Consider the following 14,528-nt stretch of genomic DNA (forward strand, 5'->3'; position numbering starts at 1 on the left):
AGAAAATCTTCATTATTAGTTAAATTTTCAATGAGGTTCATTTTTAAGGTGTAAATATTATGATTTCCGTTGACAAATGACAAAAATGTGAGGTTAAAAATGCTTGAACCAGCGTTAAACCGCCGAACATCGACCGCTCAGCTGAACCCGGGCTTAAACCGAGCTCAAGCTTAAACTTTGTATGTACAACGCACTTCTTGCCCTGAACTCGGTAATGGCGCTGAGCCGGAGTTGAACCTCGATTGTACAACCGGGCCATAATTGCATTGAAAGCAGTCGTGGGGAGACGTCGCCTATGTGTCGCCTGTCGCGGTCTCCTGTCTCGGTCGCTTGGTGCGGAATTCTACCTTTAGAGTTATTTTTTCATACATATTTAAAGCAACTGATTCATAATTTTTTCCCACGCGCGGAATGGTACAGTATTTTCTTTAAAATTGGAATTATACAATTGGTTGACTTTAAGTGGCCAACTTGGGCTTTTATTTTTATCATAAGTAAATAAATGGCAATAAATTGTCCCAGTTACTTGCAGTCACGTCAGCTTTTTTCATGCTTCTCCAGTTTGGTTTAGCATAGCTAAAGATATTTCAACAGAGTTACTGTAGCTTACTTCAACATTATTTGAGTAAAATAGAGCTAATCATAATTTAATACAATATCAGTAGCCCATTTATCGACAGACTGGTAGGACTTTATTGTTGACTATGTTGTATTATTGTTTTTTAAATTATCCCCACTGTTGTTTGATGTCTGTGGTGCTTAATTTTTTCAAATTTTCCATGGTATGCCTGTAAGCAATAAAAAAGAATTATAAACAAAGTTGCAGCGAAATGGTTCGTTTATCAAACCATTATGTAATCACTTATCGAAAAATATACAGTAATGTGCCAATTATATGTTTGCATTTACCTGAATTTCCAGCTTTACATTTACAATTACATAGGTACAAACATTTTTAATATCAATCATTTTAATTTACAATTATAATGGTTTTTGGTGGGGTTGTCCTTCAAATTGCCCCTTTGAAGGCACAATCACTGCGGTTTTCCCACTAGATGATAATATTTCACAAGTAATAATACGGTTGGAATCTAAAATTGCTTTCCTTTCTACTAACTACTAAGGTTCTTTTTCTTTTAAAATGTGTTTAAAATATCCTTATCCTATCAAAAGTTGTCAACAACATAAACCAAACATAACAAAAAGTATCGTTCGCGGTAACGATCCCGTACTTGTCCAGGATTACTTCGCATGCGCACTTTAAAAAAGAGCGTTCTCTTTTTTAAAGTGCGCATGCGATTTTTAAAGTGCGCATGCGAAGTAATCCTGGACAAGTACGGAATCGTTACCGCGAACGATACTATTGATCATCAGACAATGACAGACAATTGACAGTAATTGATAGACGCCTCTTCTCATATTTGAAGATGTGGCAACAATGGATTTCCATAAGAACTTAGCTCTTCCTCAAATTTGTTACCAAAGAATACCTGTTTTGACCGGGCTTGACCCTGGGTAAAGTGGTACGTGGTACCTGCCGTTACCTCTGGGCCTAGATTCTGTGCACTGTAGATATCTACAGTCGCTTTTTGTCGATGGCAATTATATTGTCGTGAAAATATTTGAATTTTTAGTTTTAATCCAAATATTTTCTTGTTTTACTAAGTGTCACTTCAGCATCAATTAGAGTATAACCTAGCAAAACTAGAAAATAATTCAATTAAGCTAAAAATTCAAATATTTTCATGACAATTGACATCGATGAAAGCGATTGTAGATATCTACAGTGCACAGAGGGCCCAACTGGGCCGGTGCCGTGGTCAGGGTTGCCAATTTAGTAGATTTTCTACTAGATCTAGTAGAATTTCTTGTGATTTAGTGGGAAAATTTTAAATCTAGTAGATTTTAGAATCTGGTAGAAAATTTAGTAGATTTTAGTAAGATTTGGTTGTAAGTAAAGGAATCTTTTATTTTGACAAATGACAATGACATTACATATTTTTATTTTTGTAGATTTGTAAAAAATAACTTCTAAAATGTGCTAAAATTCTATTTGTTACCTGTAATATAGATAAAAAGTAAAATAAGATCATGGAAAAGAGTAAAACGTTGAATTTAATTAGTATTTTGTCATTTAAAGAACAACATAACCCATCATAATACTCGTCCTACAATATGGAAGTGTATTCAGAAATACTCTATTTTAGTTGTTAAATACTTTTGCATATTAGGAGTATATAAAATGAGGAATTTATGGACAATGTAGTTAGGAAATATCCAGTTCTCAACTACCTAATGAAATGACACCATTGCAGAATCTTCAGAGGGCAGTTAAAGTGCTGTTTAATCAATCATAAATTATTGTTATTGAAAGAAGGTTTGGTATTCTAAAGAGATTTTTCATATTAATATGTGAAATGAGATGCAATGCAAGATACCTTTTGTTCAGATAGTATCAGCTTTACAAATATTGTTTAGAGAAAACATTGAAATACTGGCAACTGAGCCTGCAGTTATTTAATCCAACAAGCTATGGCAGTACATTTATACATTTTTAACCAGGAGAAAATCTAGTGAACTTTTTGTGCGTCTGTGTTTGTTTGTTTTAAAATGTTGCCATTTAAGGCAAATACAGTAAAACCTCCGTTAACCAAAACATCGTTAAACCGAAATGGCTGACAGTTTCAATAATTTTGTCAATAAAAAGTAAAGTAAACAAAAAGCAATAAAATTAAGGAAAATGAACATGTTGAGTGTTTTTTTAAAGATATCTAATTTCTTTTGTGTTTCCCTTTGACAATGATGTTTTGTAGCTACATCTCTCCAATACTATGTAATTTGATAAAATAATAATACAAAAAACAATGTAATTTTTTACTGAAATTTTTGTTATCCAAAATGGCCTACCCCCCAATTATTTCGGTTAACGGAGGTTTTACTGTAAATAGTTAATGTTGATAATATATTATTTTTCTTGGACTGCAGTTTGTTAATAAATTTATACATGATATTGGTGTTTGATTTGAAATGATTTTAAGTATCATTTAAAGTATGTTATATCACATTCCGTTAAAAGAACTTCCACAACTAGCAAAAATGTATGAATAAACAAATTGTTTTAAAGGACAAAAAAATAATAGTAAAGGAATTGGCTTTATGGTGTTTTTTATAGCACATTTAAATAAACAAATGCTGGTGGCATGCAAATGAAAGTGTAATACTTTTGGTTCAAAACTTTATAGATTCTAATACATAAAGTATTAAAATTTAAAAAATAAATACTTAAACCTTTGTTTTATTGTACTAACCTGTTTATATTATTAATACCATTTATGTTATATATCTGTTGAATTGAACTCCACTTGAACTTACTTTGAATCCAGAATTTTAACAAATCCTAAACTTTTCCAAAATGTCTCATCTCAAGCATGATATTTTTGCATTCAAATTAATTTACATTGCATCTTAAATACCTTAGATTGCATATCAAAAAGTATAACATGGAACAAACACCTCCAAATGAAATGCAGGCAGTTGGATCTCAAGTTCAGACAAATGTACTGGCTCCTTGGTAGGACATCCATATTGTCATTAAATAACAAATTACTACTATACAAAGCCATGTTGAAATCAATTAGGATGTATGGTACCCATCTCTGGGATTGTGCTAAATAAACAAACATTACAACCATACAATTTCAATCAAAAGTCCTTAGATTAATTACTGGCGCACCCTGGTATGTCAGTAATCTCACACTGATCTGAATATTCCCTTCGTAATATGAAGAAATACATATAGATGAAATACAGCGACCAACCATGAAAGTCGAACAAGAAACCAAGATAACGAACTGATCAAACATATCTACCAATGGACCGATAATCAGAAGATTCAAGCAAACGTGGCTACAAGATTTAATACAACAGTGAAATAAACCTATAAGACGAAGCTTCATTGGAGCATCATCCTTGCTTGCTTAAAATTTCATTCAAACTTGCTTAAAACTTTTAAGAAATTGATTGTAAATAAAAGTTCACAAGGAGCAAAAAATATATACAAATGTTATTTTAATTCCGATAGACCTACCTTTGGACATTACAAAAGACAGAAACATACCATTGTAGGTTTAGAATTAGAGGAAATCGAAAATATTTTAAGTTAAAAATTAACTTTGTACATATATAATATTTAATATTTTTTTGCCAAGAACTTATAGTTATCTTTTACATGTTTAATATGTAGAACTTTCCTTTCAGTTAAATAAAACTTATTTTTACCTACTTATTTCTTCTTAGAGAGGATATTTTTGTGATATGTGCAATCAGATGAAATTGCCAATGCTTGCAGCATTTTATCAGTTGGGGCACAGATTAACATTATGTTATGTTAATCTGTGGTTGGGGTTTATTGAGTGTTAGAAACGAACTTTAATACACTATTTTTACTGGGAACAAGCTATAGTTTTACATTAAAATAAGTTTACAATTCGAAACGCTAAACTAAAAGTAAAATTTTGGATAGTGAACTATGTTAAGCACAAGAAAGTGACTTTAAAAAAATTAAATGTACAAAATGTATTAGCATTGTTTAAAAAAGGGTTGTTCTTCAACAATGGTATTAGTTAAAATGTAACTTGTTTCTCTTGTTTTCACCACTTTCTCCTAGAGAGGATATATTTTTCTATAGAATAAGTATTTAACATTTTTTTAAATTATTTTTTAGAAGTTTCAGTTATGTTGTTCATGTAAATATTTATAAATATTATATTTTAAATAAAAATGGTTTTTGTATATAACAAAATAGCCTGTCATCTGTCATTTCTTCTTCTTTTTCGGCTGTCATCTGTCATTTCTTCTTTTTTGGGCAGTCATCTGTCATTTTTTTCTTCTTTTTTGGCTGTCATTTGTCATTTGTGAGCAAATAATTTAGTAGAATTTTTGGTAGATTTTATCCTCAATCTAGTAGAATTTGGTAGGTTTTATATATAAATCTAGTAGAAAACGAGGTTCGGTCGTTGGCAACCCTGGCCGTGGTCGGATGCCTCAATTCCTCGAACCTCGAATGGCTCATGGCTCGACTCGAATTTACATTTTTACATTATAAACGATCTACATAGATCGTTGGTGGCATAGTAGGTATTTTTACTACATAAAATTTTGGTTATTTATTATTATATCATAGTTATTCTTCGTTTGAAAATTATTGATAGCACATTTTTTACGACGCAGGTCAATAATTGTATTGTATGTTGCATTGTATTCGAAGTTTATGCCTTCGAGTTCGAGTACAATGCAACATACAATACAAATGACTTACTTCGTAAAAACTGTGCCATCAATAATTTTCAAACGAATATAAAAGGGACAACATAAAGTTTAGGGCAACGGCCATGCAACAGCATGAATTTTGTGAACAGTGTTGCCATATCTGTTTATAATTTAGACATATGAATTTAGACCTTGTTTAAAATGTTTTTTTTATAATTTAGATGTTTATTTCATAAGTTAGTTTATTCATTTAAGTTAGTTTCTTTTTATTACTATTTAGTCTTTTAGATATTTTATTAGTTAGAGTTTACAGTCTACAGTTTAAGTTAGTTTCTTTTTATTACTATTTAGTATTTTAGATATTTTATTAGTTACAGTTTAGAAATCTTCACATTGTTTATTATTTCTATTAACGGTAAAAGTCTAGGAAAAGTGCATGCTAAATTTGAGGTGAAATTAGAGAAATTTTATTATGTATGCCTTTGTACTCACTTAATAATGCTCTTAAAAATACGATACGTGTATTTCAATGCATATTTGTTCTATAATTAGTTCAATTCTCATTTAAAAATTCCTTTTTTAACATAAATTTTCAAATATATCCCTCCATCTTGATTGTTTCCTTGTTAATGTCATGTCACTTTTCTACCAATGTTGCCATATTTTCAAAAAATATTATTTCTTGCAAAATTTTGTAATTTAAATATAAATATAAGTACCGTTTTTATAATAATATTCTAGAATGACTAAAACGGGCAGATTGCAACTGTGCGCAGCGGTCAGGGTTCTCAACAGGGTGTCTAAGTTTTATTTACTTCTTATTCGCTTTGAACGGAAATTTGGCTAATTTTAAAAAATTAATATATTATATATTATACAGTACAATTTTCAAAGGAGGAAGACCTAACCCTTCGGTCCAAACCTAACTTTCGGGTATTAGAGTGTAGAGTACCCCAGGAGGTAGTGACTTATTACCTTTTAAATATTTCTTAGTGACTAAAACATAACCTGACCAAACCTAACCTAAACTAACCGAAACTAATATAAACATAACTGATGAAGACAAAATTAAAACAAAATAATATGTAGTTTTTTCAAAATTATATTATTTTTTTACATTTTTACAAAATTTTGCAAGAGAATATTTTTGAAAATATGGCAACATTGGTAGAAAAGTGACATGACATTAAGGACAGAACAATCAAGATGGAGGATATATTTGAAAATTCATGTTAAAACAGAAATTTTAAATGAGAATTATAGAAAAAATATGCATGGAAATTCGGAAGCCGTGATTTTTTTAGCATTATAAAGTGAGTAGAAAGACATACATAAGATTTTTTTTGTGTTTCCACCTTCCAATTGCCGTTCCCATTACCTAGACATTATCCCTATTAACTATTGCCACTATTGATTTTTATATAATTTTAATGCTTTTAATATATTTTCTGATTTATATTAAATTATATATTGTGTTCTATTCAATTTTGAATTTTAGATGTTACAGTAAGAAATATTTTACAACATGGCAACACTGTCAGTGTTTTTAGATTACCTCAAATGTCAACTACAATACAAATTGGTTATGTTTGGTTTTGGTTGCCCTAAACTTGATGTTGTCCTATAAAAGTTATCAAAGCGTTGGTTTCCTTTTCCTTATAGAATTTTTATTTTGTTATAGAGATTTCACTTTTTGGGTGTAAAATTATTATTGGTGTATATACATAAAAATCAAGTTAATCAAATGGAAGTACCTAAAAGAAATTGGCGGGGAAACGTATTAACAATATAGGAATAAACCAAACCCATTTGAAGATGACCAAGAAACTGTAAAAGGTTAGTAACAAAAACTTAAGTACTATATTTTTAGGGAATACTACACTATTATTAGGGAATATAAGACACAATTAAAAATTATGTACTTAATTAAATTATATTTTGTTAACAAAAGGAATATGAACCACAGAAAAGACAAATCTAATAATTGGCAGTCATCATTCTCTTTGCTTATATCCTTATGTGGGGCCGCCTTCCCTAATTACATTATTTTTTCATAATTTTAAATAAATGAAGTTTATTCTTACGGAAGAAATCAAACAAGATATAACTTTTTATAATTATTTTAGGGGAAAGGCCCAAAATGTCGCTTGTCAAAATATTCAATGTATTTTAAATGTAGGTATTCATTTTTTTTTAATCCTGAGAAAACTAATAAATATTTTTGAAAAATTTAAAGGCAGAATGAAGGATTACATTAATACTGAGGGCCGAAAGTCCCTAAAAACGCTAAAAACGTCTATAATGTTTATTTTAATAAGTTACAGGGGTGAAAATAAAAGAGAAAATTTAGTGTGATTTTTATAATTCCAAATATTTCATTTAAAAAAACTTTTTATTTATTCTAATAGTCCAAGTAATGAAGCTTAAAATAGTACAAAACCTCGCAATTTTTACAGAATGGATCGATTTGCTTGAAAATTTAAGATTAAGTAGTGGATAGTCCAAGGATCAAAATCTATATGATGCCGAAAGGCGCTTTTACCATGGGGGTGGATGTCACCCCATCTTGGGGGGGAAACTTTTTATTATATTTTGACCACAAAAGTTGATAAAAACATTCATTCTAAGCAAAAAACATTCTGTACATTTTCTTGATAAAATTAATAGTTTTCGATTTATTCGCTACCGAAAGTGTTAGTTTTATATCGAAAAAATCAATGTTTTTAATAAGTTTTCTGCTAATAACTCCAAAAGTTTTCGTTTTATGAAAACAACTTTACTTAACAAAAATGTACATTTTGAAAAAATAAACAAAACCGTTTTTTTAAATCTTCTTTAAGACCAATAATAATCGAGCTATACTTTATTATATGTTAGCTGTTCTTCGTCAAATGCTAAATATTGTAGTTTCAAAGTCAAAACACGGGAAACCTATACATTTTTCGAGGATAACTTATGGAAACTAATTTAAAGCATTTAAAAATATCTATCTCCAGAAATAAAAAAAGTCTCTAGCTCAAATGTTAAGTGACTTATACTGAAATAAATGTCAGTTCCTATATTTTTCAGCGAAAAAGTGATCGAAAGCAGCCCCCTAATTACCACCCTAATTAAAATTAGTAATTGACCTTATTTGGCCTTCTTTGTTTATGTATTGTTAATGGGTTCTAGAAGTTTGACTGACATAGAATGATTAGTTTTTAAATAAATTTACAATAAAGCGAATAACGAATTTTTGTAGTTTGGAAATAAATGGCCTTTTATTCAGAATAGAACGATTAGCATCAGAGATACGAAAAAATGTTTAAATATGAAATTGTAGCTTATTTAATTCCCAACAACCTGGTTTGCAAAAATTTTTCTTACAATAAAAATTAAGTGAGCTATTGACAATTAAAACTTGTAATAACATGCAAAACCACCTTTACCAACTCTTTCAAAGTCACCTCTTTTTGCGACTGAGCATTGTAAAAAGATTTAATATAAATATGCTCATAGATCTTATAAAAACCTACAAAATTCTTTTTTACCAAACTTTCCAAGGTAAAAAATTAAAAAGTTACGGTTAAGAAATCAATATTTTTTTTGAAAAAAAAAAGGAGACATCCAATTGGAAGCATAATAATGTAAGTTAACAGGGTTTTTAGTAATTTCCCTTATTTATTTTTCTTTATTTATGTATTATTAATAGATTTTAGAAGTTTAACTGGCTTAGAATGATTAGTTTAAAAAAAAAGTGAGTCAAAAGCGAATAACGAATTTTGTAGTTTGGTAAAAAATGCCATTTTCTTCAGAATAGAAAGATTAGCATCAGAGATACGAAAAAATGTTTAAATATGAAATTGTAGGTTATTTAATTTCCAAGAACTTCGTTTGAAAAAATTTTTTCTACGGCAAAAATTGAGTGAATCGTAAATGAGTATATGATCGAAAAACATTGATTTTTTAGATATAAAACTAACACTTTCGATAGCGAAAAAATCGAAAACAATTAATTTTCTCAAAAAAATGTATAGAACGTTTTTGGCTTAGAATGAATGTTTTTATTAACTTTTGTGGTCAAAATATAATAAAAAATTTTCACCCCCGAGATGGGGTGGCAACCACCCCCATGGTAAAAGAGCCTTTCGGCATCATATAGATTTTGATCCTTGGACTATCCACTACCTATTCTCAAATTTTCAAGCAAATCGATCCATTCTGTAAAAATTGCGAGGTGAAAAGCTTCGGTTCCTGGACTATAAGGGATTTTCGGCTCTCGGTAATAACGTAATTTTTCATTCTGCTTTTAAGTTTTTAAAAAATACTTATTAGTTTTCTCAGGATTCGAAAAAAATTAATAAATCTAAAACACATTGAAAATTTTGACAGGCGACATTTTGCGGCTTTTCCTTAAAAAAGTGTATAACAAACAACATATTATTTATTATATCAAAAAGTTGTACGCCAAAAGTGGGTGCTTAATTTTTTTTAAACAAATGAACTGCGAAGTCAATTTTTTTAATACCTATGACAATATGAATTTTAGAAAAAAACTGACTTGATCATTGACAAATTCAGAAAATTAATATTACACAAAAAAGCCTTATCTAAAGATTTTTCTAAAATTAAATTTACAGCTTCTATACGTTTTTTATTTTTATAACGCTCAAGTCACCCCTCACAAACATTGGTCAAGCACGTGGTTAAATTAACTTTCCATTACTTTTTAACTAATTAATCAAATTAAATTTTGCAAATTGGAAATGAAAGAAGAACATTAATTCTATCTTATATTAAAAAGAAAAAAAAAATATGTGAAATGAATGTCGACTCGATCGAAAAAAAATATGTGCATAAGTACAGTGTTGGCAGAAAGAGCAACTTATATGCATTTTGTTTAAAAATTATTTAAAAATTTCTGAACTTACACAAATTACTTTTCAAACATTGTACTAAACAATGTTTCATTTAAAGAAATCACAAACGTTTAATCCAAATTAAACGACCGACGCCGACGGCGACGTCTCAAAAAATTTTTGAAAACTTCGTAATTTTACAGAATTAATACGATTTTCAGAGGATATTGCTTCAGTTTACAGGGATATATTAAAATTTTATGTGTTCTTTATTAGATTCAGATGTGGTTTTTAAAATCCACAAAATTATTTTACTTTGAGAATAAAGTAAACAATTTGTTTTTGAAAAAATTTAAAAAAAGATAAAAAGTGTAATACGAAAACCGATAAATATCAGTAAAAAAATGTTTGAACAAAGTCATAGAAACTTTTTTTGCACAACTACCTGAAATACATTATTAATAATCAGCTTAAAAAATAAATGATGTTAAAAAAACATTTTTTGAGCTCTTATACAGTATGTCGGCGTAACTTGGAACCTATGGAAAACTTTTTTATTATTATTAATCTTACGAAAAAAACATGGTAGAAAATTCTAGATGCAACCATAAGATATTAAATTTTATCAGCTTCATACGACGTATGCCAAAAAATATGAATTTCACTTAAGGGTAAAGTACCTTTATATTTCACAATATCAAAAATTGTTATTATAAAAAGTTGTTTGTAATTAGAAACTATGTTTCAATATGCAATTACATCCTTCTAAGTGAAATATTGGAAACTATAAAGGTACTTTACTCTTAAGCGAAATTCATATTTTTGACATAACTCGTATAAAATCTGATATATTTATGATTGTATCATAAATTTTAGACCATGCAAAGCTTTTTATGACCAATAACTTATTTTCATAAAATTAATAATAAAATGTTTATCATATTTGTAATAAAATGATGTTGAGTATCCGTAATTTAAGAAAAATTTGCATTTTTTTCATTTTTAGAAAGATGTCATTACATATTAGAACATAGTTTTAAATTCCAAACAACTGCTCATAATAACAATTTTCTATGTTGTGATATATAAAGGTACTTTACTCTTGAGCGAAATTAATATTTTTTTACATACTTACCTCGTATGTAAAGGGCCTAGCCGGGTAAGATGATGAAAAGTGCCCCCAACTCGATTCGAATTCCATATAGGTCACCGTTTAGCATATATAGTGAAACTCACTTTCTGAAATTTTTAGCCCCCTAGGTGGTCATGTGACCCACCTAGAGCCTAATTAGGGTTTTTATTTTTTATCTCAGCCGCATCGAGAACTAGCGAAAAACTTTAAATAAAAAAGTTGTAGGCTTTAAAAAGTTCTATCCAAATTTTTTTTTTAATTTTTGACCGGAAATTTAAATTTTAGAACGATTTTAAAATTTTAAATGAGTATAAAAAAATAACTAACGACATTGGTTTTCACGAAAAAAATATTTAACGTGTATTTTTGCATAATGTTTCACCCTGAATTTTTTCAAATTTCTAAAATTGGTGAAACTCACAAACCGCATTTTTTCGTTTTTTTTTTTTTTTCGTTTTTTGATACAATTTTATGTGTACATATTTTTCAAAAAAGGTAACACCGTCACTGGAGTAGGTAAAAAACTGAAAAATAATTGGGGTTTGCTTAATAAAAACTTTTTGTAATGCCATCCATTTTCAAGATACAGGGCGTTGAAGAAAACAAAATTTTACACATTTTTTTACGATTTTGCCGAAACTACTGGCAACATTGTAATAAAACTTGGCGGGTTTTAAGAGGTAGTTATTGTGCATGTTTTGACATACAATTAAGGATTTGATACAACTTTTTTATTTAAAATTTTTCGCTAGTCTCGATGCGGCTGAGATAAAAAATAAAAACCCTAATTAGGCTCTAGGTGGGTCACATGACCACCTAGGGGGCTAAAAATTTCAGAAAGTTAGTTTCACTATATGTATATGCTAAACGGTGACCTATATGGAATTCGAATAGAGTTGGGGGCACTTTTCATGATCTTACCCGGCTAGGCCCTTTGATAAAATTTGTTAACTGATAGTTGCATCATAGATTTTAGACCATGCAGCGGATTTTATTAATAAAATTTTTTCGTATAAAATTTATGATAAAAAGGTTTCCCATATGGTTCCAAGTTACGCTGAGATAGGTACTATAAGAGCTGATGTTTTTTTAAATTTCTTAGATTCAGCATTCTATAAAAGACAGTATAACGCAAATTTTATCTGACTATGAGTAACTTAAATATACTGCAATGGAATGCTAGATCAATTTTGTGTAATAAAGGTCACTTTGAAAAATACATTTTCGACAATAAAATTAATGTAGTTTTGCTTTCGGAAACTTGGTTAAAGAAATCTTCACATTTTTTTATTAATAATTTTGATATATTTAGACAGGACCGTAATGACAATTTTGGAGGAGTTGCAATCTTATTAAGAAAATACTTTACCTTTTTCCTAAGCCAAAATTTACTCCGATAAAGGATGTCGAATGTGTGTCGGTATCAGTGTCATTATATAAAAATATAAAAATCCATCTATACTCTATATATGCCAAACCAAAACTAAACATTAGAGAAACAGATTGGGTTACCTTTTTTGATAGCTTAGAAAAGCCATTTTTGGTAGGAGGAGATTTCAATTGTCATCATACTGCATGGGGAAATAGTTATTAAGACATAGCGGGTTCAAGTCTTCTCGGTGCTATAGAGGAGTGTAACTTAAATTATTTAAATACAGGAAGCGAAACATTAATACCTAGATTTGGAAGTAATAACAAATCTGCTATAGATATTACAATATGCTCTAGAGATATAACTTTAAATTGTGATTGGAAAACTGATATTACACCATTAGGTACTTCCAATCATTTTCCTGTTCTAATTGAAACACATTTTAATACTACTAAATTATCCTTTAAGTGTAAAAACCAAGTTAATTTAAATAAAGCTGACTGGTCTTTTTTCTCTCAGATAGTAGATTAGATGGAAGTAATAACGAAAGGTCATATAAAAGTTTTATAGAGTCACTAAATCATGCTACAAAACTAGCAATCCCACAGAAGAGAACAGAGATCAAATCAGAATTTAGCAAAGTTTGGTGGAATCAGAGATGTGCAAATGCTATTAAATGTCAACAAGAAGCTTTTTTGCTTTATAAAAGGCAGTCAAATTTAACTAACTATTTAAAATATAAAAATTCAGTAGCAGTCGCCAAAAAAATAATATTACAAAGCAAAAAAGATTCTTGGCAAGATTTTTGCAAACAACTTAACAGAAACACACCAGTGTGTATTTGGATTCCGAGCAGTACAGACGTACCATATCGCTCTCGAGATCCAAGTTACAAGTTTTTGTGCCGGTCTCGGCTATCGGCCGGGACTAGTTTATGGTAATTAGTGAAATAATAATTAAAAAACGATTTGAGTGATTAATTCTAAATTACTATTTATGTGATTAATTTTTAACTCAGTGGCGTACTATATTAAAGAAATGTACCACCAAAATCAAGTGCCAAATGGGGGGTTGTATAATGTGCCCCAAATATATACACAGCCTCAACAACCTCCAGTAATATCGCCCCCATTTTATGGATTCCCGAGCAGCCAACAGACAACAAACCAATATATCCCGCCTACTCCATTCCCAAACAATAATCACCAATATAACCAAAACCTCCCTGCACCTCAAATGGATCAATCAAATACATCAAATGCTTCCCAATACATCCTCAGTGGAGAGGAACTTGTCATGGAAAACTCAAGCGATGAAGACGACGAAACCATAGAAAATGTCCATGATTGGCAAACAGTCAAAAAAATTACAAAAAAAAGAAAAGCAAACCCCAAAGATGATAACACAACAACAATGCAAGTGAGTACAAACAACAGATTTGAACCATTAGAAAACCTAACTGATAATAATAACACACCAGTAACACCTAAACCTCCACCTATATTTATCTATGGGGTAAATGATATCAAAAAGATGACTGAAAACCTATCGACAGTCATTAAAGCAGAAGACTACCAGTCGAAAGCTCTCCCAAATGACACAATAAAAATAAACACAAAAACTATTGAGTCATACAGAAAACTTATACAGCATTTAAATAGTAGCAAAATAGTTCATCACACATACCAAGCAAAACAAGATAGAGCTTATAGGGTAGTTATAAGAAATTTACACCACTCGATGCCAGTTGAAGAAATAAAAAGTGAACTAGCTAAATCAGGGCATACTGTCCGTAATATCATTAACGTATTACACAGAGTTAATAAATCACCACTGTCAATGTTCTATGTGGACCTAGAACCGAAAGAAAACAACAAACACATCTATACACTGGATTCTATCGGCAATATGAAAGTCA

At 29.7% G+C, this 14,528-nt stretch overlaps 1 protein-coding gene across 2 annotated transcripts in view; it reads left to right on the plus strand.

Moving 5' to 3' along the window:
* Nucleotides 1-4,914: 4,914 nt before the first annotated feature.
* Nucleotides 4,915-14,528, plus strand: part of LOC126892367 (zinc finger protein 728-like) — a 57,247-nt gene continuing 47,633 nt past the window's right edge. Inside the window, exons 1-2 of one of the 2 annotated variants that reach the window (XM_050661887.1) lie at nt 4,915-5,132; nt 6,950-7,104. The gene's annotated coding sequence lies outside the window, so the exon portion shown is untranslated. Of the gene's footprint in view, nt 5,133-5,248; nt 7,105-14,528 lie in introns of those variants that run through there. The other variant, XM_050661886.1, reaches the window with a different exon arrangement.

Source organism: Diabrotica virgifera, chromosome 9, assembly GCF_917563875.1.
Source record: "Diabrotica virgifera virgifera chromosome 9, PGI_DIABVI_V3a".
In the NCBI taxonomy this organism is placed as follows: domain Eukaryota; kingdom Metazoa; phylum Arthropoda; class Insecta; order Coleoptera; family Chrysomelidae; genus Diabrotica; species Diabrotica virgifera.